We start from the raw sequence: 27,571 nt of genomic DNA on the forward strand, positions 1-27,571 counted from the left end.
AGAATATGCTTGGAAAAATTTTTCAATTCAAACGGTTCAACAGTTACGGCATTTTTAATGAAAAAAAACATTTTTTCCGTGTTCTTTAAATGGGAAATTTCATATGACCAGGGACACCTTTTAAAATTGAGCTAAAAATTTTTCCAAACGGGAGAATTTTTTCCTCAGTAAATAAGGTCCGTTTAAGATCGTAGATTCGATAGGTTAGTTTTTTTGGCTCATCGTAATATATAAGTATAATAGTTTATTTTCTGTACTCGACTTTTCTGTATTATCTTGTTTCTTTTTATTTACCTCCTTTTATTTTCAACAACCAATTTTCCACACGGAATCAAAATCTGTAATTTAACGTTACATACGATATAAATATTCTCATGAATATATGATATTATAAAAACAATCGGGAATAATTCGATCTGTTTACAGAGTCTCGTCAATTAGCCCTCTTCAATTATAATTTACATGAAATATATTATGGCGTACATAATATACAGGCGGATTTGATACGGGGTGAGCTCAGTGGCAATTTGTTACAGCTTCAGTATTACCTGTGCATTATATTTTGTGTACTACGTCTGTTCGTTTATGTATAATGTATATACATAATACATGAAACGGGATTAATGCAAAACTGTGCAGAAGCGAATTAGCGATGGTGCGTTATACAGGGTGTCCCATTCAAGTTGACACGGCAGAATATCCCGGGAGCAACGCGTTTGAGAGAAATATGTTCGAAAGAAAAGTTTCGCGATGCACTTTGATATCGTACTTTTGATTCGGTGGACGTTTGCAAGGTCGTTTGAAGGTTAACGTTGCTCTTTTAAACGGAAACGTGGACTTTTTTTTTTTTTTTAAACAGATTTTCATTCCACGCGAAAAAAATAATCGACTTTTACTTCATTCCGTTTCTTCTCACAAGTCCTGATTTCTTTCTTTTCGGGGCTACCTCGAAGAAAAAGTTTATACAGCGTGGTATCCGACTAATCCGGATGATACGAAGGAGCGAATCAAAAAATCCTTGCGGAGACATCGATAGAGGACATTTACCACGATTTCGTGCATCTTTTGCGAAGCAAGTGCGTCGAAGTTGACGGGCGTAGTTTTGAGCGTCTATTGAAGGAAATGTTTTTCTCAATTCACCGTCTCATCGAGAACCTTTATCAATTTTCAGATATCTCGAAAAATTGATGTCGTAGAAACATCAGTTCAAAATAAAAGATTTCAATTTTTTTTTATCGCAGAATTCAAATCTTCGAACCAAGAATCTTTTGTTTCAAACATATTTCTCTCAAATGAGTTGTTCGCGAGATATTCCGCTATGTCGACCCAAATGAGACACCCTGTATACACTGTATTATATACGGTTTACAGTTTAGTAAATAGCGGACAGATGCGAAGTCATTCAAGTGAAATAAGAATTTCTACACGAAAATCCGCAGCGCTGTTCTTTTTGTTTGATCTTTTTTTTTTATTTATTTATTTTTTTTTATCACAATAAGCGATACGCCAATCGTAAAATCGAGATTCGTCCGTCATTTTTTTGTTTTTCCTCTTCTATCAATTAACGATGTTTACATTCGTTCGATTAACGAGTCGCCTTGCACGTTTCGCAGACTTTTTCCCAATCCGCGTTATAGATTCGCGAAATTCAAACGCAGACGGATTCGACGAAATTTAATATTCGAGTATAATTGTATAATATGTATACAATGCTCGGAGTGAAATGAAATGTTGTGTAATTAGAAAGATAACAAAAAAGTTATGTAAATGCGTATGCGTATCTTTTCACATTTCAAACTTCAAGTTTCTCTGACGTAAATACGTTCGCTTAAACAAGACCAGATCTAACGAACCGATTTTGATTGTCTTTTTTTCCGTTTGCAGGTCAAACGTCCGGAAAAATTTCACGCTATATTTAGTTACAACAACATAGATATTAGTTTCTTTTTTTCACACATATTTCGATATTTGCAAATCAACTCGGAACGGGATCAACGCTCTCAAATGAGAACGCTGACCGAACTCTGACGAATAGAGGTTAGGTCAGTTTTTAGATTAGGTCAGATATTATCAATCTTTATTCAAACGTTATCAACTCTGAGCAATATTCTTCTATATGAATAGAATTTTCGTTATATTACACGGATTTTCGACGCGGATATATACTTTATACTATTTATTGTAATTTTTGAATTTGCGAGAGAATGGTAAAATAAAAATGGCAAAATTTCAAAACTTGCGTAATATCGTATCGCACAGTTACGCTATTTTTAATTAAACCGCGAGGTTTTAGCGACTAGCTCGTTAATGAGTTACAATTTTTACACACACGCGCGTAAACGTACATTAAAAATTACAAATTACAGGTGTATACATGTTCTTACGCATTTTTTTTTATACTTACGTATACTCCCTGACACTTGTTCAAATATATGCTAAAAAGATCCATTCCTCACGTCGAGGTTGTGTAACACATTTCCACCACAGACAAACCTTTCACCGTTCCAACGTGCTAACCGTACTGTAATCGTGTTATATCCGTGCACGTATATACAAAACACTCGTACGGCATTTTATTTATACTTCACTGACACCCTGTACTTTTTACCGAATCTAACATTGCCTCGAGTAAAGCTGCGTGGATATTATACAGCGTATAACGTAGCAAGGGATTTGATCGAACGCCAAGTTTGTTCAAGAAATCTGACTTTCCTTCTCTATTTTATTTTCTTTTCTTTTCTTTTTTTTTTTCATCTCAAGTTGGAATTTTTCTCTCGATGTTAAAAAAACTTCAGTCTCAATTTATTTCAACTCCTGTTACCTTTGTACCCAATTTCTCCAATAACTTCAATTGCAATTGATTTAAAAATCTTATATTTCAATTACAATGTCAATTCTTGATATTTTTAAAAAATTTCAGTTTAAATTCTTTCAGTTATTTTTTTTTTTTTTTTCCCCCCGCAATTCGTCAATTCCGTTCATTCAAGTTTCACCATCTTCAATTTCAATTGCAAATCCGATTCATTACGATTCCGACTATTCTAAATTCAATTTCAATCGTTCGATATCAGTTTTCTTGTTTTTTTTTTTTTTTTTTCCCTCTACAACTAAAAACACATCACCTTCAAAAAAATACCTTATCCCAAACACACGATTATATTGTTAATCTTTTTCCATCCCCACAATTTTGCAATTCAATTTTTCTTCACCTTACGAGTTTCCTCTTTTTACCTTTTCATACCCGTCGCTACAACCGCCGGCATAAAACTATTCATTGCGTACAGTGGCGTTGCATGCATTGCATACCCGCGCACACGCATCTACGTATACTTATCATACATATATACCTAAATATATACATATATATATATATATATGTTTATACATATAATAAATTACACGCGTAGAGTTTATGTATACATACGTATAGGCGAGGTATGGAATTGCATAAAACCGCTGGCGGATTCGTTGACCCGAGTTATACGTTACGTAAGTCGCGTCTAGAGCCGGCATCTAGCTGGCTAGAGATAGTCACAGTCGTGGTTGTAGTATCGCCGATAAGGAATGTTACACTACGCCTAGTTTATTGTTTATAATCGTTGCAATGACGATGGGAAAACGGATCTAGAATCACGCGTTGCGAATTACAACTCCCTTAAAATCCTTATCTTTTCAACGTATACGTATACTTGCACATATCGTATACGATGCGTACGTTATATCGCGTGTACTAGCCGCAAAGTCTATTATTTTTACATCTATGATTATAGACGTAAAAATTGCGATCTCGATATTTCGTTGTATAATTAATCATGTTACGGTACGTCCGATAGGCTGCTTCTTTTTTTCAATAATATTATTCCCTCGTACGCACATACGTATCGAAGAAATCGACAATTTTTTATTTATTTTCTTATTTTTTTTTCAATATTCGAGTAAAAAATAATTTTTCCATACGACGGGGGGGGAGGGAAAAAAATATCGCCAAAGTTTGAGCGTTTGATATTAACATTCAGCGGGGCATCGACGCGATTTTTTATTTTTCTTTCGACTAGCGTGGTAAATTTTTGTATTTCTTCATTTTCGCTCCAAACTTTGGAATTTTTATTACCCGTCAACGCATTACTGTAGGACTGATAAGATCGTGACGAATTTTTGTTGTCGGCAAGGAACCTTAAATAGCTATCGAAAAAGTAGACTTGTCACAAAATTGATAAGAGAACTTGTTTGTCGGGCGTTCAACTCCCTAAAAAAAAAAAAAAAAAATACGTTCCGGTCTTGTCGGTCCTACAGTAATGTGTTGGCGAGGTATAAAATTCCAAAGTTTAAAATTAAAAGAAAACTATTCCATGTTATTCAATCAGGGAAAATAGAAAACATTTTTTAATTTTTTTTATCCGTCAGTCGCAACAACGTTTTTTACTCGACTTTTGATGAAAGAAATATTCCACTTTTCTTGTTCAGTCATAAGGTTCGTAATTTTCTTTCAAATTCAAAAATTCACTCTCGCCTGTATTCACGATCTTATTTGTTGATCCACCTTCTCAAAGTTACCTTTATTATAATTCCGCGAACATTGTTCGAACGTTTTCCTTCGCTCACCGTTATTTGTTCATCGTTGTTCACGTTTCATTCTTTTATCTTAATTTGGATAAAATTTTCTGCTACAAGATTTGCCTACACGTAATTCGCGACACGTCTCCAATAAATATGTCATAAAATATACTCCAGAGATACGTGTATAGGATTTTTTTTCTCGCGGCACGTGCAGCGTAAATAACTGGTTTAAAAATATCACCCGCCAATATATACGCGATTCTTTTCAATGTATTCACGGTACATTTACATCTACATATGCAAATAACATACCGATGCTGAATTTTCAATGTAGCTACGTACATACGTTTATATTGCACACGTGCTTAGGTGTATTTTTATAGCACATGTATTATACAGCTTGTGTACGCCTGTGTGTGATGTACGTAATACGCACAGCGAAGAAAAAGCAATAAGCTAATCTTGAGAGAATAAGAAAAAAAAGAAAAAACATGCGAAGAAAAAAAGAACAGTGAACATACGGATGTTATTCACGATTACCGAAGAAATTGTTGGCATGGAGTATATTTCGTGGTGTCTGTTTTTTTTCTTATCTTCTTTGCTCTTTTTGCTTTTTTGTTTGGTTTTTTTTTTTTTCTCAACGCGAAGACAAAAAATGAACGCCGGATTGTACAAAATGACATTCTTCGTTCATCGTTTCTATTTTCGAAGCAGCTCTCGCTGTCTCATTATGTATTCGAATAATTTTGAAACTTGATTGCTAATTATTTTATAGTTAACGAATAATTTATTATAAATTCTTAGAAAAATACATGGTATAACTTTGTATATTCTTCAATTTGAAAACGTCGATTTTACGTTTTGGTCATTCTCTTTTTTTTCTGCTTTTTTTTTTTTTTCGTCTACCGTTACGACTTTATTATACCTAATATAAAGTCACGTTGATAACGAATCTGTTTCACTGAAATGTTTTTTTTTTTTTTTGCTACAAGCAAAAGTTCATTTGAAATAATTAAAAATATTCTCTTGCATTCAATTACGATTTTTTTTTCCTTCCTTTTCTCTTCTGTGTTTGCGATTCGTTTCTCCGGAGATGAAAATTGCCACCGTAGAATTTTATCCATCGTAAAATATTCGAAGTAATAACTTTATCGATTACGCATTTTTATTCGTTCTCGTTGCACACGACTCTTTAATCGTAACGCGTGTACGTTACGCGTTTTTTTCACGAATCACGAAATAGAGGTCAGAGTCGCGCGACGTCAGATTCGTTGGCGACAGCGCATGCGCGCAGTGTGGAAAATGCCACTTTCCACACCCTTAGGACTTAAAAGTTATATTTTCGGTACTCCGCGTACGCAAAGTATATTGTAGAATACACACCGGAATATCTCGAGGGAAGCGATGTTACAGTTTTCTTTGATCCCCCCGTGACGCACGAAGATACATAGGCGTAACGTTCGTTCATGTACGTTCATACGTATAATAGGATTCGGATTATTAATTTTCTTTTGTAGAATTCGAGACCTCTGTATTATAATACGATATAAGCTGCTGCACCGAACCGCTTGTAATACCTACGACAAACGTCAAACGATGCTCCACGACTGGTCCGTTAGTACGGACGAGAGAATGGAGAAAGAATGGGATTGAAAAAGGGAGAGAGAGAGAGAGAGAGAGAGCGAACAAAGGAGAACGGGTCCCCCTTTTATATTGCAAATATCATTCGGTTTGTTCGCGACATCCTCGAGGAGGAAACGACGGAACGGAACCAACACGAGTCTCTTCTCTAAGAACATCGTCGTAACTACGTACGTACCAAGGTATGGATCTGCATAGAAGTCCAACGCATACACCCGGCTTGTACGTGTCCAATCTAACCTCCTTTGTCGCAACATCTGGGTCGCGATGCATGATGCCGAAAACCCGATGGCCATTCAGGCTCTTCCATGCTGACCTCGATCTGTTTCATTCTCTTCTCCTCCTCCTTTTTCTTCGTCTTCTTCTTATTCTTCTCCTCATTCTTCCGATTTGTACCAACGCTATTTGGGATTTTCTTCTTTTTTTTTTTTACAATTTTTTCGTACGTTTATTTGGTGAATTCGCGCATTTCGTTAATTGTGTACGCACTTGTGTGATGCCACCTAGGGAACACGGTCCCATGGTCATAAAATTCGATTTTATTCTATTCTTCTTCTTCTTCTTCTTCTTTTTCCACTTTTTATTGATATAGCTGACGATTAGGAATTGTTTGGAAACGATGAGCCATTCATTTGGTGATCAAACGAATAATTCTAAACCTTTAACATTGATTCTCGGTCATTTCTGTATTGACTTATTTCCCACAGTAGCGCTCAAAACTATTTCGACAAAATGAAATTCGTTATTATTATCACCCGTAATTCGTCTCATTGTTCTCTTTATTTTATCAACGTTATTTCACTAGCGAAGGAGAATTAACTTTCTACAATTATGTAAAACATTGAATTCCTTTCGATGAACAATATTTTTCATCTTCATTTCGTATATAATTTGTTCGTAATTAATCCAATTTCCATCCTTCTCAAAATACTTCACAGTCCTACTGTACCTTGTAATTACATTTTCACTGATTTTCTAACGTACCGAACGATATTCAATATTCCCTTGAATATCTAATGATTTCCTAGAGTTCCAGGTAATTTTCACTAATTTCTATACCGACTTGTTACACCTTGTCATGAGATTTGTACTTTTACCTTGGTCGTCCAATGATTTTCTGCTCTCTAAATTTGACATCGGTGAAAATTCACTCATTCCCAGTTATAAGTATACCATTTGAAAAAGGGTTGATTTTCTTCCAGGCTATACTTACAACTGATTCATCTTTAGGAAGTAGCCTCATAGGCCATTTTCAGTGATCTTCGAATCGGATAGAATCACAATAAATCACTGGTTACAATCTAGAACCCTAGAAAATCACTTGAAATCACTTGTTTAACTTCAAATAAACAAAACCACACGATGATAAGACGGAAGGCTAATAACAAATGGAAAGCGTACTAACTATCCTTATTATTATTATTATTATTATTATTAATATATTCCTTCCCTTGGTTAGAAATCGATGAAACGAATTGTAAATGAAACAGCGATCTCGCGTTGCTCTCTTTGTTCGTTGTAATATTCTCGCACTCTTCGTCCATCGCCCTCGAATACATGTAACATTCAGGCATCAAGAGAGTGTCAATTAGCTTTCAGTTCGAATTCCCAACAGAGGGGGTTGCAGGAATGCCTTTTTTGTTTTTGAGTGTATCGCGTACACGATTCACTCGCACAAGTTGCACTCTTCTGCAGATGTAGTTGAAAGTGATACGTTTGAAATATTGATTCCTTGGCCGTTTGATCGCATTTTTATTACGTACCGCGGCCACTGAAAGGATCGTGCTTCCTCGTATACGTTTACAATCTCGCGTTGATGCGAGAAAACTGTAAAAAAAAAAATTCCATTTTTTATCAAAAACGTGCCAAGTATCGAAGGTTTTTGCAAAATTCACTGTAAAAGCTTCGTAGCCTGTAATATACGTGATATAATTTGAATGAAAAAATACAAACAGCATGATAAATCAGTAAGCTACCTTTCGAGCGAAATCAATCACTTGCCGAAAGGATTTTGACAGCTTTTTTGGTACGAACGAACCTTTTGGGAAATCAAATTTTTCAGAAGACTTGCCATTTTATATTTTAACATAAATTGCAGGTCACGAAGTTCAAAGTATCGCCTTCAAACACGAATTGACAAAAATCTTCGTAAAGACCAAGAGTGCGTAAATAGAAAGATTTTTATACGACCACTTTTTTCGACTTTTTTTGATGATCAAAAATCAAGCTGTACTCGTCTCTTTGATCGATCCTTCCGAAGCGATCATTCATGCGTGATTTCTTTGCTCTCGAGCTGCAGAACAAAATCTCGAGTTCTTGACCCGTCGATGTGATTCCCTGCAGCTCAAATGAGGGCCATCACACTCAAGGAGTCAAGGGTTTCGGCTCGTTTGAGTGCGTACTCGAGCGTATTGGGACTGCGTAAGAGGGGAAAAAATAAAGGAGCCAAGAGCCAACAGAGGAAAAAAAGATACATCGAAGTTTGACGTTTTTCGAACTTCAAGTCGTCTCTTCTGTACCTAGTCGAACCTCCAATCGACTAAAAACGCTCTTTCTTCATACTTTGTACTCTGCCAATGTTTATTCCTGCATAGCGAACGATCGAGTCCTTCGCACACAAGCTTGCGACATTTATTTATCGACGATGATTGCACGAAAAGGTATTTTTTCGATTGCCTTCATTCGTTGATCGTCTCTTCATTCTTTTACCGAGACCGCCGCAAACACGTTCACGTTTTAAAGGCTGGGGGAAGAACATGAAAAGCCTTGGAGCAATTTGAGTTTGACGGCTTTATTGTTTATAGTTTCAACAACATTTTAGAATTTTTTCATTGAAGTTAATAACAAAATGGTGGAATGTCGCATACAAATAGCAAACGACTTCGAACTCGAGGGCTTTTGCGATGTCGTATCTCCTGACATAACTGTCCAACTTTTAAGAAATAAGAATAATTTTTTCCGTCAGGAACTTCTTCTCGGGTTAGATCTCGTAGATTTACGTTTAAAAAAAAAATCTCATACATACGATTCGTCCAAAATATTGTTAAATAAAAATTGTGGGTACCAAATTCAAAAATCTAACCACCAGCTCAAATCGATAAGCAGGTTTCTTTTTAAAGATTATTTCAAAATTTCAAGTCGATCTGATTAAAATTTACCGAGGAATCTGCGCCACTGGATCGAAAACGTGGTTGTTCGCTAATTACATGCGTCGTGTCGTCATTTCGTTATTAATTTCAATGAAAAAATTCTAAAATCTTGTTGAAACTATAAATAACGATGCCTCAAAGACTCAAATTGCTCAGTGCTTTCATTTTCTTACCGTCAAAGCTTTGATCCCCCCCTTTAATGTATGTTTTGCGGGCTGTTGCACATCGCGACTTTGAAACGCGCAATAAATATCGTTGTACAAGCATCGAGACTGCGTAGTGGAAAAGAGAGTTTTACCAAGTTTCATTCAACACCTTGTACGGATTGTACTCGGACGTACAAGGATGCTTCCCTGATCGAGAGTCCGAAACCAAGTGCGTAAGAGCTTAAGGAGGTTACTCATTGCGAGATGTTGCCAGAATTCGTGATTGTTTCACGAATTTCAGGAAAATTACTTTGTCACTACCAATGATCCAATTAAAAACAAACTCATTACGTCGCAGTTGACGAATCTTATCAACTTCCCAAGAACTTTCGAAAGCTTTGCATTGATAGAAGTTTTTAGTTCCGGTTACCGCTCAGTTCTTGACTATTTTTATTTTTTACCACAATCGAAAAATATACATAGTTCTAGGTAGAAAATGAAAATTAGTTTTTTAGCTGTTTTGTAACTATTCTTTCTCATTACGATCACTGTTGCGAAAATTTAACGCTTGTGCAACGATAAATTGACGTTAAAGCCTTGTTTGACCAAAAAAGTAGAGACAACCGAACAAACTGATTTTGCGTTGCAATTACCAAAAAAAGATCGACGATAGCGCAAAATGGTTAGGCGTAGCTCGTTTTTCGTAATTCCAACAATATTCAAACAGTTTTTTTTAACGATATCTGTTTTCCTCAATTTTTTCTAGTTACTGCAACAAATGAAATTTTTCTCAGTGTGCAAAGTTTTAATATGCTCTTTGTACTTGCTGTGATTTTTTCGAAAATTTCATCATCGTTTTTAACAATGATTCGATTTTCCAGATTAAAAAATCTCGACTCCTTGATCGGAGACATTCAATTAAAGACGAGCAATCGTATTTTATGACTATGACGAACCCCCTAAATGGAGAATATTTTTTTTTTTTCTCTTTCTTTATGTCTACTTTTAATTTTCTACACCGAAATAAGGAAGTCACGCTTTCCAATCGAGGACAATTTGCAGTTCAAGGAAATCAGCGAACTCCTTCACTAATTCTATGGCTGTTACAGAACCGCGAGCTTATAACGCGTTCGGGTAAAGCTAACAAAAACGAGAAACGTGTCGCCTCGCCGTATACGGTGTTTGGTAATCCGATTCCACAACGGCAGAGCGAGTGGTCGGTGTTATCCATACGCAGAATTGCCTAATAACTTAATTACTTTGAGTAATTAACAGAAGCTGCGGAGTCGGTAAGCCACGGCGCAGAGGAATATTCGATTGGGAATTCCTGAACTCAACCGCATTATGTGTAAAGGCAAGGAGAAGCTGCAGTTAAATGGGATATCGTAGCGAAAGCTTTTGCCGATTTTCAATCAATTTTTGTACGATCGTCGTCTCGTCGATTCTTATTGAATATATTATTAGTAGAATTTGATTTTTCTGGAACGGTTCGACACTCTGCGTGCAATTTTTAGATTTTTTCAAATCCAAAATCTCACGGTATCGGTAGAAGTACAATGAAAATCGGTAGGAGAAATCGTTTGTAAAAATATTGTAAGAATTTGGAATATTGTTCATTCTAAATAAAAATGAATCCTTGTCGCATTTTGATGTAAATTCCATCGGTATAATATCAAATCGCAAATTTCTCATTCGATTTTGTTCATTCTAAATAAAAATGAATCCTTGTCGCATTTTGATGTAAATTCCATCGGTATAATATCAAACCGCAAATTTCTCATTCGATTTTCAACCGATCTCCAAGTGAGAATATTATTAAATATTTACTGAACTTATTGTTAGAATTCGAATTTTCCAAAATGGCTGAAACTCTACTTGCAATTTTTTAATTTTCTGGTAGATAAGAATCTCTCGGTATCGGTACAAGATGATCAGAAATCGGTACAATAAATCGTTTGTACGAATAACGTAACATCGAAGGTAATATCATTCGAAATAAGAGACTAATCCTTGTAGGTATTACGTTGACATAAATTCTATCGGTATAATTTCAAAGTGCCGATTTCCAGCCGCTCAGCAGGTTAAAATATTATTAAATACTTAATTAAACTTATTACTAGAATTCAAATTTTCTACAATCATTGAAACTCTGCGTGCAGTTTCTCGATTTTCAGAGAACAAAAATCTCGTTATCGTTACAACATGATGAGAAATCGGTACAATAAATCGTTTGCGCGAATAATATCATTCGAAATAAAAAATGTCGATATAAATTCTATGCTTATAATTTCAAACCTCCGATTTCGAATTTGATTTCCAACCGATTTCCAGGTGAGAATACCGGCTTTACCTTGGTAAAGGAGATTGCAATTTCCGGTGAATTCAATATCAGCAGTCGAATTCCGTGCACCGTGCGTATCGCTTTCACGTTTTGTTTATCTACATTTATAGTCCGCGGAATTGCGTCTTGTTCCCGCGTTCGCGATACGAGATACGCCCGCGCCGGTTTTTTTTTCTCCTTTGTTTTCTCTCTTTTTCCACGCAACAGCTCGTAAAACGGGACTTGGCCAATTTGCCGTGGCGTTTGCGCTAGGAACGACTAGATGATCGGCCCTTTCGGCGCTGTTTTGGGTCTGAAATCTAGGCCGCGAGGTCGTCAACCCTCGGCCGATTCCATGCAGCCATGTTCTTAACAGAGTTTAAGACTGCAGTCCGTATACCTATACGTATACAAAACTCTCCTTTCTACACGTTCCCCGGTCGCTACCGATCACCGATATTACACTCTGCCGATCGCCGCCATTCCCGGTCATGCCGCGTTTCGTGCATCGCATCGCCGTTTTTGTTGTTTAATTATTGTTATTATATAATAAATTGTATTATTTAAATGGAACCGAGGCTGTCTTTGGGAATGCCAAGAGACTTGCAAGGCTCGAAAATTTCCGTAAAACCGTTTGAGCTTAAAAGAGACTTGTGAAATAAATTTATCGATCAGTTTTTGTGGGACGAATTTATCGCGATAAAATATCAGTTATTTCACGACTTCGCGAACTTCGGTCGGACCTATGATTGTATTCGTATTCCATTTAAGAAACACCGTTTCGTGATTCAATTCCCGGAGGAGGTAAGAACGCGGAAGTGGTCATTGAATCCTTGACAAGGGTCGAGTTTTGGAGCCCAAGGAAAGGTTCGAAGCCGCTTGTCCGCTCGCTTTGGGGCTCCATAGAGATGAAATTCCCACCTTCTTCGTTTGGCTATAACTCGGTGACCTGCGGAACTATTTCATCGGTGACTTAATTTTGGGGCCCAACTACCTGGCGCCCTGAACCCAAGGTTTACGGGGTCCAAGTCCCAAACGCATTTCCAAGAACCCGAATAGCCAAATTCCGTTGCGTCACGATCGATCGTTGCTGGCTTACTAGGAGTGAATTATACAGAAAAGCTTAAAAAGAGAGAGAAAGAGCATGAACTGGTTGCACCTCTTGATTGTCACTATAAACGAGTGGGATCGAACTGCACGCGACATTGCGCAGGGTCGTAATTATTCTTGACCGTTGCACAGTTTCCGTTTTCCTCGAAAACCTTGCGGCTCTGTCATAGTAAACCCTGAATAAATATCCTCCTTTTTGGGTTGGAAAACCCCGATGCCGAAGAAGAGATTTCCGGTGACGATAAGGCCGTCGGAAGTAAACTTGAAGATCTACGAGTACAAGTTCGTCGTCTTGTTCGCGGGGCAGCTGATATGATTCGATATTTCGAAAAAGAAGAGAAATGTCGTGGTGCCATTCGCTCAGGAAAGTCGTTAATTTCACCGTTCGAAATCAAATTGTGGGACTGAAATATTCTTTGGAATAAATGGAATCATCCCGAATCAATTGGAATCTCGTGACGCCGACTAATAAGTTACTTGACAACCGTTTGAAGTCGTGGAATAATCGTTGTAAGTCAGTCCGTCGAAATTCTATCGACTAAGAGATTTACAACGATTTTCTCAAAAGTCTAGATAATTTCCAGTGATTTTTTGTGGTCCTATCCGATCCAAAAATCGCCAATATCGGCGTTAGAAAATCATCGGGAGTCAGCGTTGACATTGAAAATCAATGGACATCAACGATAATCGAATTCACAAGGTAGAAATTGACGGTAATCGGTCGAAGTCAACGTCAAAAAATTGGAATCCAGGCATTGTTATATTCAAGAGAATGATCCTTGATCTCGAAGAAAACAAATGTTACTCTTCAGCCTTGTTCATTTTACTCTTAAGGCTTGTTTCCTCTGCCGTTGTTTCCGAAAATGAATTTGGAAGTTTTTTGCGGGCGATCACCGGTTTCGAACTCGGTTTTTTTTTTTTTCTTTCTTCTATCATTGGTTCGCGCGACACGCAAATGGGACACTCGTTTTCGCTCTCCGTACTCGCGACGATCACCACGGATCTTGGCCTGTGGGCCCAAGAGAAGCGGGCCTCTTTTCTCTGCCCAAAATTACAACTCCGAACCGGTTCTGACGTCATACGTACAGGCGAAGGGCCCGGTTCTCAAACCGAAGGTGGACGAAGCGTGTAAGGTACATACAAGTTTGAGACTCGAACGAAACCGCGAGAGAAAGGAGGAATATTATATGGGCCCACGGTACGCGGTTCGAGCGGACCCGAATACTATTTTTAGAATCCGTCTGTGTGTACCAACCACCAGCGGGCTAACAATGCTCGGTCCTTCGAGTGTGTACCCTAAACTCTTTCCAAGGCTCTCTTCGTTGCCCCGAGTGTTTGTTGCAGCCGATGTTTAACCACCGCTAATCAAATTACCAAAATTTTCCATAGCTACGTGATGTCCACTTACCATTATACCATGAAGCAAACACGCACACACTCGAAAAGCATCGCTTATCCCCCTCCGCTCCTCGCTGACTTCGTCAAGTATGCAACGTTGAGAAGAAAACTCGAACGGATGTATCGATTGGTTATCACGTCGTATCGCATTTGTAACAACATCGAATTCCAAACTGACGAGGAAGGTGTCCCAAGTCGATCGCTCAGATTTTATTTTTTTTTTAACATCTTATAGTAGACTGAAAACTAATCGACACGTATTTTTTTTCATCTGCCATTAAACAGTGTAAGGGTGTGAAACTACTTTTCAAAGTAAGGCACGTCGAGGGGTGATATTTGGCAGTTTCAATCGCAAGAACGTAACGTTTTTTTAACCAATCCAACTGGAAAAGTATTCTCGTAACGAGAAACGAAAAATGTAGTTTTCTCAATTTAGAAAAAAAAAAAAAAAAATCCTACTTCTTTGGAGGGTGGTTTCACCCCGTCAAAGTGTTTAATGGCGGGTAAATTACTTTTGAATTCTGTTATTGAGGAAGGAAGTTTACGGCGTAACAGTGTACAGTTCGTGTTATACTCAAGATCTTGATACTCTCATTGAGAAAAATTTCATTTGTTACAGTAACTAGAAAAATTGAGTAAAACAGCTATCGTTAAAAAAACTGTTTGAATAACGTTGGAATTACGAAAAACCTAAAAATTTTGCGCTATCGTCGATCCTTTTTTGGTTATTGCAACGCAAAATAAGTTCGTTCGGTTTACTCTACTTTTTTATTTAAACAAGGCCTTAACGTCAATTTATTCTTGCACAGGCGTTAAATTTTCGCAACAGTTGCAAGAAAATATATCAACAGTGATCGTAATGAGAAGGAATAGTAACGGATACCAGACTTTCCGGCAACAGCTATAAAACTAATATTCGTTTTCTACCTGGAACTATATTTTTCGATTGTGGTGAAAAATGAAAATAGTTAAGGACTAACCTAAGGTAAGGGGTAACGGGAACTAAAAATTTCTCTCAGTGCTGTAAAGATTTCCTCCGTCGCTTTTATCCGATGAATTATAAGCACGAACGTTGGTATTTGTGGTGGGCAGGTATAAAGTACCTAGTTTCACCTTTCACGGGTGAGTTTGCCGTCGATGTTGTTCGTTAGAAATGTTTCACCGTTTTCACGACTGCGGTGCCGACGGAACGCGGTTTTACCATTATGATTAATTGCCCACTATTGGTAGCAATCGATCCCTGAAAACGATAAATAAAAATAAATAAATAAATAAAAATAGAGAAGGGGAGATTGGTTCTGTCGGTTCGGTTACCCGTTTGCAATTAGTGAACATTATCAACTTTCCCGTGTCTGTTGTAAAAAGTCAGTGTGTAGGTTTTCGCTACACGTAGGTACACCCATACACATCGGCATCGTTACTCTACGGTCAGGAATGACTTATCGACGCTCTAAATCATTTCCTTTTCACATTACTTACAACATGTTGTACCTACTGCAGTTTGTACTTTGTATCGTATTATAAGACAGGCGATTCACACGGTTCGCCGCGTGTTCGGACTTCACTTTCATATTATTATAAGTGGTTACCAGAATCAACCCACACGCTTCCAGTTTCATCGGTAAACCCTTTCAACTCGATATTTTTGCCTGAATTTTGTTACTCGGGCAGGTTTTTGGGGTCGCTGATCACGGATCTGAGATCAAAATTTGATCATTTATAAATCCAAGATGGCGGATCCAGTAAAACAGATGCAGAATCGAATAAACTTGGAACCAAAAATTCGATGATCCCGGACGAAACTTGTTACGTACTTCCGTATTTTATTAGCCGTATCGAAGTAACGAAGATCTTTCGAAGTGGCAAATGAACTGTGATGAGGCTAGGACACGGTGGTATTTGAGGTTAAATTTCACGCCGTGATTTCTTGCAGGCGATGCAGACGACGAGGTCCAGCAGCGGAATTACTCGACGCAGTCTCGTCGACAACATTCGACAAGAATCTTACCGGCAGGCCTCGCCTTGGCGAGGAAAGGCTTCGGGCATTCGGTACGCGTAAGTACTTAGCTGCATACTTGCCTGCATATTAAATGCCCCTCGGGCTTCCGTTCTATCCTCATCCATAGATCTCCGAGCAGAGCTGCTTCAATTTCATAGATAAGCTATCGGCTCTGGCGGTACGAAAACGAATTAACTTTGACAGATGGAGAACTCGGTGTTTCGGTTTGTATTGATCATCGACAAGGTTGATCAGTTGCTGCGGGGAAATGAAAGGATTAAAATACCGTGGACGGTTGAATAAAAATGCCAGGGGCTTCGAGTTGATTCGAAATATTATTCGGCTAAAATTGCTTAATCTCGATTTAGGAGAATGATTGTTTCCTCGAGATTTTAGGCAACCGCCAACGATCGACGAACCGAAGTGCAGTTTCCCGCGTTTTTTCGCACCTTACAAATCACACCTGTGAACGATGCATTTCTTTCCTTATTCATCTCGTTGCACCGCGTAGATCCAATTTTTGGATCGGCATTCTTCTCTCAAGAATTTACGTAAGGTCTTGCCTGTCTGCGGTGCTGCTCATGCTCCTTTTGTGTACACAACACTGTGTACACATGTACATGGACGAAAGCGTGCATGCCAAGAGGAGAGCTTGAAAATCTGGCTAAAATAAGAAAGGACCCGAGTGCGCATCCCCGGCGAGGGTAAAAAGATAAAATAAAAAAGTAAGGCGAGTATAAGACAAAAATATTTTCAGACGTCGAGAAGAGCGAAGGGAAGTAGAGACTAACTTTCTCCCCACGCGTTGAGGCAAGTGCAAAGTAAAACAAACGTCCTCTGTATTTTTTATTTTTGTCCTCTTGCTTTTTTTGTCATTTTTTTATTTTTTTTTTTATTTTTTTATTTTTCACTTCATCTTTTTCGTTTTTTCTCGTGAAACGAAATTATACTCAAGCCACTCGCGTAACGTTGCAAGGTCGAGGAATTCCTAAACTTACACATTCGTTACATTATGCACATCGCATCCAACGGGCATTCCACCCCAAAATGTCCCCACGATTTTCTTCCGGACTGTTGCCGATCTTTTTCTTACTTTTTTTTTTTTATTCGCATATTTGTCTTGTACCATATCTGTCGATTGTACAGTTTTCAGATATTTTTTGATAACGATGAAATTTCTTCTCCGATCGGATACCTGAATAATCGTTTTTGAAACACCGATTTTTATTGAACCGATTTTTTCGTACCGATTATTATTTCAACTATCGTTTTAATTACGATGAATTTACGCTACGATCGCATACCTGTATAATCGTTTTGGAAATATCGATTTTTATTGAACCGATTTTTTTCGTACCAATTATTATTGATCGAATTTTCGATCTTCCGAATATCTAGTACATATGTTTAACATGTATTCCACGTTGAATATTACACAGTGTTGAGCAATTATGAAGTATTCACACACAAGATAATATCGTCACAATTTTCGTAGAGCCAAAGTTTTTCATGGCGAAAATGTATTGATTTTTCGACATATCAATGGACCGTGAAAATAGTAATCAATTTTGGGTGCAGTGAAATTTCGTGCCATATATTTCTGATCTTTTCCTCGACGATCGTCGGTGGGGGAAAAAAAGTCCAGAACGGGCGAACAAACTAAAAAATAATTTAACCATATGCCGATTATTGCACCGATCAATCCTGACTGGTTACGATGATTATTACACAAACGTCTCATTGTCGCAAATGAAGTTTTCCGCAATGTTGCAGAGATCCGTAATAACTACGGACGTTGCGCTAACGATCGGTTCATTAAATATAGACATTTGTACGTATATAGTTACGTACGTACGTTATATCGCCATATCCGACGCACGTTGTGCAATGTATTATACATATAAATAAAAAAGAACATCACTGCGGTATTCCGTGCATTCGTTTGTTCAACAATATCGAAACACGATGCTCAGTGATCTGGAAATGTTCTTAAATTTTGCTTGTCGTTGAAAAGTCTTGGAAACTATCCTTGAATTTTTCTTGTGTCCCGGAAATATTATATTTTTAACGCCCTCTTAATACCGGATACCGTGCTGAATGATTTTCTATTCTGCAAAAGAATTCTACACGTATTGTCAAGGATTGAGAATGCAATTGGCGAAAGTCGTCCAGGACCGCAAAGTAATGTAACTTGCCTGACACCGGAATCACGATAAAATTTAATCTCAAGTACAGTTTGACCTAATTTTTCAGGTCATGGTAATTTGCGTTTGAGATTATTAGCACGATTCTGGTGTCGGGAAAATTGCATGCTTTTACGGTTCTGAATGACTTACACCACTTGCATCGTCAACGAGGGGAATATAACTCGTTGAATTGACGTGTCGATAGATTTGCGAATTGATTCTAATTAACCTGAATTAACGCGATCGTAACTGAATTAATGAGAATAAAATGAATTATTAAAAATGAACTAAAATAATGAATATTAACTGAGAATTAACTAAGATATGAAAAACTAGGACAAGTTGATTCGAATCAATATCGATTCGTGCGAGAATTAATTGTTTAAGAGAGGAAAAGAAACATTACAGAGAAATGAGAAAAATTAGTATCCATCAGCGCCAAGTACGTGCCAAAGAATAAATTGAAATTCTTTGAAACTCGTCTGAATTAAAAATTAACGATCGAGAATTATATTGAAATGAATTGAGTTGAATCGAAGAAATCGATCCGATTGTGAATAGAAAAAAATTGATTAAAAATAAAAAATAAGAAAAAAAAAAAAAATTCGCGTTGAATTCTATGAAATGAATTCAACTAAAAAAAAAAAAAATCTCGATGTTATTTTCCCCCCTTCGTTCTCAACCCCTCTGACAGGACGTGTGTGTAATATCTGGATTTATATAGCTTCTAGTAATCTGTGACTCACGTAGTCTCCCGGTTTGAATCATACGACTTATGAAATACGTGAAAAAAAAAAAAAAAAAAAAAAAAAAAAAGAACGGGCAGCTAATCTTGGCTATGTTTGATTACAACGTCCTCTGCGGAAGAAACGCAATTTTTCACTTGGCGGGACACACGGTGGCGCTCCAGAAGGCAGTTCTGTTCTCATGCATATCTCTCAATTCTCTCAACTCCCTCCAAACACGCCGCATAACCGCGATACGAATGCAATATCGACAACACCAAAAATCCACTCGTCACAACCGCGACGACGCGACGAACATTCGAAATGCTTCACGCAAACGCATGCGGGAGGGACTCTCAAGCAAGGTTGCACGCATCCGATGCAGAAACGCGATGCGTGCCTCCTCTCCCCCTTCACCCTCTCTCTCTCTCTCTCTCTCCTCCTCCTCCTCCTCCCCTCCTTCAATCTCTTCCCCTCTCTTCGGCCGTTGCAATGCACCGCCAAATGCAACACCAGAGTCAGGCTTTCTTCCTCTCTTTCTCTTTCTCTCTTTCTCTCTCTCTCTCTCTCTCTCCCTCGCTCTCGGATGCGCAGTACGCTTTACTTTTAACCTTGGACGTGTCCTCTGCCCGCCTTGACCGCACCCACTCAGAGTCTCTCACACAACGATTGCATCGCGTGAAATGCGTTTGTGTGAGGGGGACACGCCTGCATCTGCATCCCTTCAGCACCGCCTTGTATATATATATATATGTATGCACGCATACACGGAAAACGCGTCATCGCCAAACGCTGCAACGTGACTAAAAGAGCGACGTTACGTATACAATGCGTGAATCCATTCAACGCTGATCATCTCGTAAGCAGCACCGGCCGGTGCACGATGCGTTGTACGTTGCATATCCCTCCCCCCCTCTCACGCCGTTCTTTACGGTGCATCTGCACCGAGACGCGATTTTCCCGCCAATTTTCACGCATCGCAATTTTTTTTATTTATTACGTATTTTTTGCAACCGTTTGTTACGTATCATTGGAACGACGGGGGTTTACGGATTTCAGATGGCAGCAGCGATACGTCGCGAAGTTTGTTCTTCGTTATCGTTTTCTTGTTTTTGTTGTTTCTTTTTTTTCTCTCGAGCGTATATTAATTATACACGTACACCCGTCGTTAATGACGAATCCGTTTTGAATTTTTCCAACCCCTCTCTCACCAATCGTATAGAGAAAAATATCCTCCCGCGGCTGATGGTTGCAATTTTTCCTGCTTGGGTAAACTAAAAGTATGATTTTAATTTTGCGACCGCGGTCGCGATGAGAAATAAAAAAAAGAAAAGAAGAAAAGAAGAAGAAGAAGAAAAAAGACAGCAACAATTTTTCTCACTTCTAAATCACTATATAATCGTATATTTTATCACCGAACTGCAATAATTCTATACGAGCTTAACCGTAAAGCATTGTTGGCAATTTTCATTTAATTGGAAATAAAAAACACTGTAATTCATTTATCTATTTATAGGTTATGGTTTTTTGCAAAAAACTTTTTTTCGTCACCGTGCACTCGCCGAACTTTTGAAGCTCGTTCGGTTTACGCGTACGCGAGACCTCGTGACCGAAGTACATATAATGCAATACATATATGCATACGTATATACACATACGCATGTATAAGTGTCGTATAATGTGGGTGAGAATGTCAAACGCAAGAATCGTAAAACCTGATTGCGTTATACGGTCCGTATAATTTACCAATCACGGGGAAGAAAAAAAAAATATATAAATAAAAAAAAAAAAAAAATTCCGATTGCGCGTACGGGATATGCAATGCTATAGATATAGTTACAGTTTGATTTGCGGGAATTGTTTTTCGGCAAGCCGGACGAATATATAATATGTGTTTTATGACGTGTCGGAGCGTCAAATATCCATTTGAGGATCAGCCGCTCAGTCGAGGAATTCGATTGCTATGCTCTCAACCGGTCGGGCTTCGAGTTATCTCCCCTTCCCCTCCTCTCTCTCTCTCTCTCTCTCTCTCTCTCTCTTTCTATTTCTTTCTTTTTCTCCCCTTATCGCCGTCTCTTTCTCTCCAACTGATCCAACTAGAGAGGCTATTTTTGGTTCGCTTGAAAATCGAACCAGGAGCAAGTACAACTACGGTACACGATCGAACGTATCGGATTGTGGGTCGTAAGTGGATTTGAAGTTCATTCGATGATCGGATAAAATTAGTCTGCGAAAAGAACGAAAGGAAATAAAAATATTGACACACGTACGTTAAATTTAACAATTTTTCAAGTTGTTCAGTCATGTAGGTCAATTCCAGGGTCGATCTATATTCTTTGTTGAAAATTGAGATAACCGTTTGCGTAGGTAGTTGAAGGTAGAATTTTTAGAACCTATCGATCGGGCAAAATTCGTCTGGCTGTGAGAAAGAATAAACCTAAACATTTTTCTTAATTAAATTGTTCGTAAATATCGATGTAAAAAATTTGCAAATTTATTTCTCACGTTCGCCGAAACATCCGACATTCAACATACGGGACATCACACGTCAATTGTTGTGCCAGGGAAGATTTATCAAACCCTGGCACGTGAAAAAAAAAACAAAAATCAAAACTACCAAAAAAAATTATTAGCCAGTTAAAAAATTAATTAACAATTACCGTTCTGCCCGCACACTTCAATTTTGGTTGGAATATTTTTGCTTCAGGTCAATGCCCGGGAGGGTAGAAAAAATCTGAAAAGTAATCGGAATGGTTTTCGGAGTTGGTAAAAACAAATCGAAGATGGTGGGTGTCGAGACTCTCGTCGAATCGACGCGGAATGCCCCATATACGTATTTCGAGAGGGAATATTATAAATTGACTCATAATATATGCGATGCGGTTGTTATTGCTTTCGCCGGTTTGATAGCGGAGTTATTCCGAGGCACGGAATCGCCGTGCTGCGGTGCATTTATGCAGTTGCAGTTGCATTCGCGATTGCTAAACGCGTTTCAGGGTGTGGGTAAAGGAGATTTCATTCGTGTGAGGGAGGACGAGCTACGCGTCGTGCATAACATAGATATGAATTTGCATGTATTTTTATCTTTTGCAGTAGCTTATGAGCTAGGCTAAAAATACATTTTTCCACATACATTACGCACGAGTGTTGATTTTCGAATTGTTGCATTTTATACATTTCTCCCAGTGACGGCCAGTGGCTAACAATAATCGATGAATCGATTAATCGAGTCCACAAAAATAATCGAACACGACTCGATTGAATCGGTAAAAATTCATCGATTATTTCGTACTTTTTTTAAACGGTGGATTTGAAATCAAAATTTCGTAAATTTCAGTACGTGGTCTTAATAGCGGAAAAGTTTTTTCATAATTTGTTGTTTTATTAAAAATATTTTTCAATTTCAGGTGAAAATATTCATTCATCTTTCATTTATTATATCAAATAGGTATAACTTGGTAAGACAATGATGATAATAATTGATATTTTAATGCGTCGTTGATGGGAGTAAGAAAACAAAAACCGATTGCGAGGAAAAATAATCAAGTCGGTCGATTAATCAAGTTTGAAAAATAATCGATTATACTCGATTAATCTGGAAAAAATGATGGATTATTCTTGGTTATTCTTATCACGTATATCTCTCGCATCATACGCTACACTGAGAGAAATTTTTATTTCCGGTTACCGCTCGGTCCTTAATTATTTTCATTTTTTTACCACAATCGAAGAATTTTTCTAGCCGTTGCCGGAAAGTCTGGTATCCGTTACTATCCTTTCTCATTACGATCGCTTTTGCTATATTTTCTTGCAACTGTTGCGAAAATTTAACGCTTGTGCAACGATAAACTGACGTTAAAGCCTTGTTGAACTAAAAATGTAGAGTAAACCTCACAAACTGATTTCGCGTTACAAAATGGTTAGGCGTACCTCGTTTTTCGTAATTCCAACAATATTCAAACAGTGTTTTCAACGAATCCCGTTTTACTCAATTTTTCTAGTTACTGTAGCAAATGAAATTTTTCTCAGTGTACTTGTCTTACAAATATCGATATTTATATACAAAACTATTGATCTCGTTTTAACGAAATATAGCCTAAAATCTTGCCAGACATTTTAGTTATAGACAGAAATGAAAGATAATGAATATCGTTTGAGTAGTTCCGGAATTATAAGCGAACAAACAGACTTTGAATTTTATACACGTGTAGAAGAATGTAGAGAGAAGATGCACGAATGTACGGATGTGTTTGCGTGTGAAAATTTTGTTTACCAGGCTTGGTTAAATTTTATTATTTATACTCACACCCGCGAGATTTATGCGTTTGATTTTTGCAGCCGCGACACCTTGCGAACGGCATTGAAATAAAATTAAGAAAAACGGGGGCGGGATGGAAGAGGATGCAAAAAAATACTAAACCCAACCATTCGTCACTTGCTTCTTGATTAACACACTCCCCGATCAATAATTCGCGATGCGATGATTCGATGCACGTTCGTTCGATTTGACATTCGACTCTTTTTATTTGAGTCTCTCCTTTTTTTTTTTTTAATCAGTTTTTAGGTTTTCCTGTTTACGCGTTACAATTATTCGCGTTTCTCTACGAAAATACACAATACTTTAAGATCTATGATTGATTATTTCCACGCTTGAAGGAGGGATCGATCGATCATCGATTAGTTAGTCATAAATTACTCGAGCGGCGATCGATCCTCTCAGCTACAGAAAAAATATCAAATTTCTTTTACAGATCGTTCGCCACGTGATTCGCATTTAATTGATTTTGACTTCGAAATCGCGAGGCAGTATAAATATCCTCTCCTAGATAACGTAAAAATATTTCAAAATTAAAGTTTACAAAGTCAAAATTTTCAACGTGTCAAACCGAACTTAAATTCAGTCGAATTTTGTCAAAAGAATGATTTCCGGTCATCGGAAGGAAACGGTATGAAAAATCCTTGGATTCGAGTGTAGAAAAAAAGTTGAGCCTTGTCGGTAATTCCACAAATATGAAACTTTTTATCCAACTCCCTGAACGTTTTCATCGATACATAAATAATTGAAATTGATTGACGTTATTTGTACGTTATTGGCACGCGATGGAAAAAAAAAAACGTAGGAACGAGTTTGCTTGAACTTTAAAAACAATAATCATTGACGTTTTCGACCGTTTATTTATTTATTTATTTATTTTTTTTTCTTTCTCCAATTCGCAGCGAGGTTTTTTCAAAAAGCGTATTGAAACCCGATTGTTTTTTTTTTTTTTTTGGAACCTCAAAGCCTTATTACGATATCCTTCGTTTCGTTCCAACGATGATATATTGAATAAAAAAATTTGAACCACGCGGCGTAAATAATCGTTGGTAAATATTTTCCTCGTTATTGAATTGAAAAACAAAATGGAATTATAATTGGCGTTAAATGTCAACAGCTTGACGTGCGTTGTTGACGATAAACGAGAGTGAAAAAAAGTAAGAATAATAAAAATAAAAAAAAAGAAAAAAAAAGGAACTAAGAAGTCGAGGAGAAGAAAATAAGAAAGAATGAAAGAAAAAAAAAAAAAAAATAAAAAAAAAATGGGCGTGAACGGACACGTTCACTCTCCACCATTAATTATAAATATCTGTATGCACACCTACGCAAGCACGTAATTTATATAAGGTTCGCATAAGCCACGACGTTATTTCTCGCACGTACAACACACACACGACCGATTTGCTCCTCTCTTCCCCACCTTCGTACCGCTTCGACACTCTTTCCAACATTTCGTTGCAGCTTGGAACTGCAGTCGTTGCATGTATGCATATATATATATATATGTGTGTGTTTATGCGTGCGTGTTTGTGTGTGTGCGTAACTGCATCGCATCGAGTTTAAAAACTGCGTAGAAACTTGGGCAAGGTCAGTTGACAGCTGACCGTATCAACACCGAGAGTGAAAAGGACAGAGGAAGAAATGCTGCAGCCTGCAGGTTTCTGCTCGTAATTTTCCATATATATATATATATATATATATATATATATATATATATATATATATATATGTGCATATGGATATGTATATGTACATGTGTACACGTCTTGTAAATACGTATATGTAAGTGGTCGAAGCCGTTAAAAAGGCGGCACACAATTCTTCTTTGTGATGACTATAATTAACAGGATTATAAATTGTACTCGATTATATTTTCTTCTACTTAATCTATTTTTTCTTTTTTTTTTTTTATTTTGTTCTTCTCTTCTTTTATGTTATTCTATTACTCGGGTTATCATCGACTTTCCTCCCAACTTACAGCAACTCTGAATCATTGTCGAACTAAATTCTCTCAATAACAGATTTCACTTTATTTCAATGTCTCATTGATTTACATATTTTTTTTTTTTTTCACATTTTATTTCGTTCGTACTCATGGCAAGTAATTCGGTATCGTTGTATAATTTATTTGTCATTGTTATATCATTTGAATACCTATATTTAAAGCTACAATCTGGCTGACGATAAATTTGATTTGAAAGAATAAGAGAGAATAAAAATGAAAGAAACGAAGAAAATAATCGTCGTTATTTGTTGCCTGTGAAATTTTCGAAAACTATTCGACAACGAGGATGAAAATCCTTTTCCCGTACAAAAGTTACACATTTTATTAATCTCGTGTAAATCGTTGATAATTCATACATCGCGTACAAATTTTTCCACCGGACAATCGCATGAAACATGAAGTTTAAATGATTCCTTGATACTACGCATGTAAGGAAATTTAACGCTATTCGCTCGCCAATGTTTCACGCTCAAATTTTCGTTCGTACATCATCGTTAATTTTAATCGAAATTTCGAAGCTTTTTTTTATTTTATAATTTTTCTACTGTAATTGTTGCAATTGTATGTGTAAAATATTAAGAAAAATTCGACAGAATTGACTCGTTTCCTCGTATTGTATAACCGAGGGATTGCAAAATATTGGAATAATAAGCCACGGGGCGATATTTTTTAGAACGCATATTCCACGCGATTGGGCAAAACTGCATCAGGCTGCAGCTGCCAGCCGTTTTATTTCTCCTGCGGTTTCGCGCAGCCGCTCGTCAAGCCCGCCTGAATACCAAGTGCAAATTAGTACAGGAAGCACCGTACAATGGCCGGTCCTTTGTTTTTTCGTTTCGTATGTTTGCGATGCAGGCGTGTGTGTGTCGAAGTTGGTCGGGCCTCCGAGGAGCACAATGCTGACATCCATATTGGTCGGTGCATTAAATCTGTATGTATAACCAGGCCGCCATCCACGCCATACGCGTACACTTAAAAATAATTGAGAATTTACTGCAAACGTTTACCGAACGAAAGATTCGTCGATTTTACGAAGTCGGATTGAAAGTTTAGAAATTTTGCCGCAGCCACGTGAATTATTATGTACTTGTTTTAAATTAGTAATGAAAAGTTTTACGATTCGACGAAAATTCATTGGAAAAATGCAAAAATGTTATTTGAATTTACCAAATTGTAGAGTAAATTTATTTTGTTTTGTAAATCGTATAAACAGTAAATGTATCGCGAATTCATCATAACGGTGTACGAAGTTCCATTCAGAAATTTTTAACAGTGCGTTGATCGACGCGATGTTTAATATGCGGGTATTCACTAATTTGCATCGAAATATCGGCTGCATAATGTCTGGATTTGCATTATAGTTAGTATCCTTATTATTACTATTACTATCCTTCGAATCTTAAGGTTATGTTTTTTTTTTTTTTTTTTTTTACGCAACCCGGTAACAGGGGTTGAAAAACTCGTCAATCTTGTAAATTCCATCTCTCCGGTACCTACATTGTATCGTTAAGGATCCTGTAGGTTCTCATTTTCTTCGTTTTTTTTTTTTTTTTTTTTTTATTACCAAGAACCGCGTGGCCCGTAAAACTTTTAGCGTAAGTTACGAAAATTAGTGGTCAAAAATTAATTAGAAGGGTGAAAACGTGAAAAAAATGAAAAAATCGCCAAATTGAATGTATTTATTTTTGCGAATTGAGTTTGATTTTATGACTAACGATAAATTTTAAAACTGGGAATCGATTTTGAATATTTCCTTCGGCATGGCGAAACATTGTTTTTGTATCAACGAAATAATCGGACAGATACTTGAGATCGAATTTAGGGACAGAGGGTTTTTTCCAGAAAATTATAATTTGGCACTTCGGCTTTAAGAAAAGTATGGTAAATCGAGAAAAAAAGTAAAGACGTCGACTGCTTCGATCATTGACGAATAAAAAGAGTCAGGAATTTCGGCAGCTGGAAAAGTTCTCAGATAGTAATAATTGTTTTACAATCTAGTTGCTGTTATTCGTTACGATAA

At 37.3% G+C, this 27,571-nt stretch overlaps 1 long non-coding RNA gene across 1 annotated transcript in view; it reads left to right on the plus strand.

Annotated features, from left to right (window-relative positions):
- LOC124294146 overlaps window positions 1-27,571 on the plus strand; it is a 162,878-nt gene that overhangs the window by 13,278 nt on the left and 122,029 nt on the right. The window contains exon 3 of the long non-coding RNA XR_006904034.1: window positions 16,255-16,376. This is a non-coding gene — a long non-coding RNA (uncharacterized LOC124294146). The remainder of the gene's footprint in view (window positions 1-16,254; window positions 16,377-27,571) is intronic.

This window comes from Neodiprion lecontei, chromosome 4 (assembly GCF_021901455.1).
Source record: "Neodiprion lecontei isolate iyNeoLeco1 chromosome 4, iyNeoLeco1.1, whole genome shotgun sequence".
NCBI lineage: Eukaryota > Metazoa > Arthropoda > Insecta > Hymenoptera > Diprionidae > Neodiprion > Neodiprion lecontei.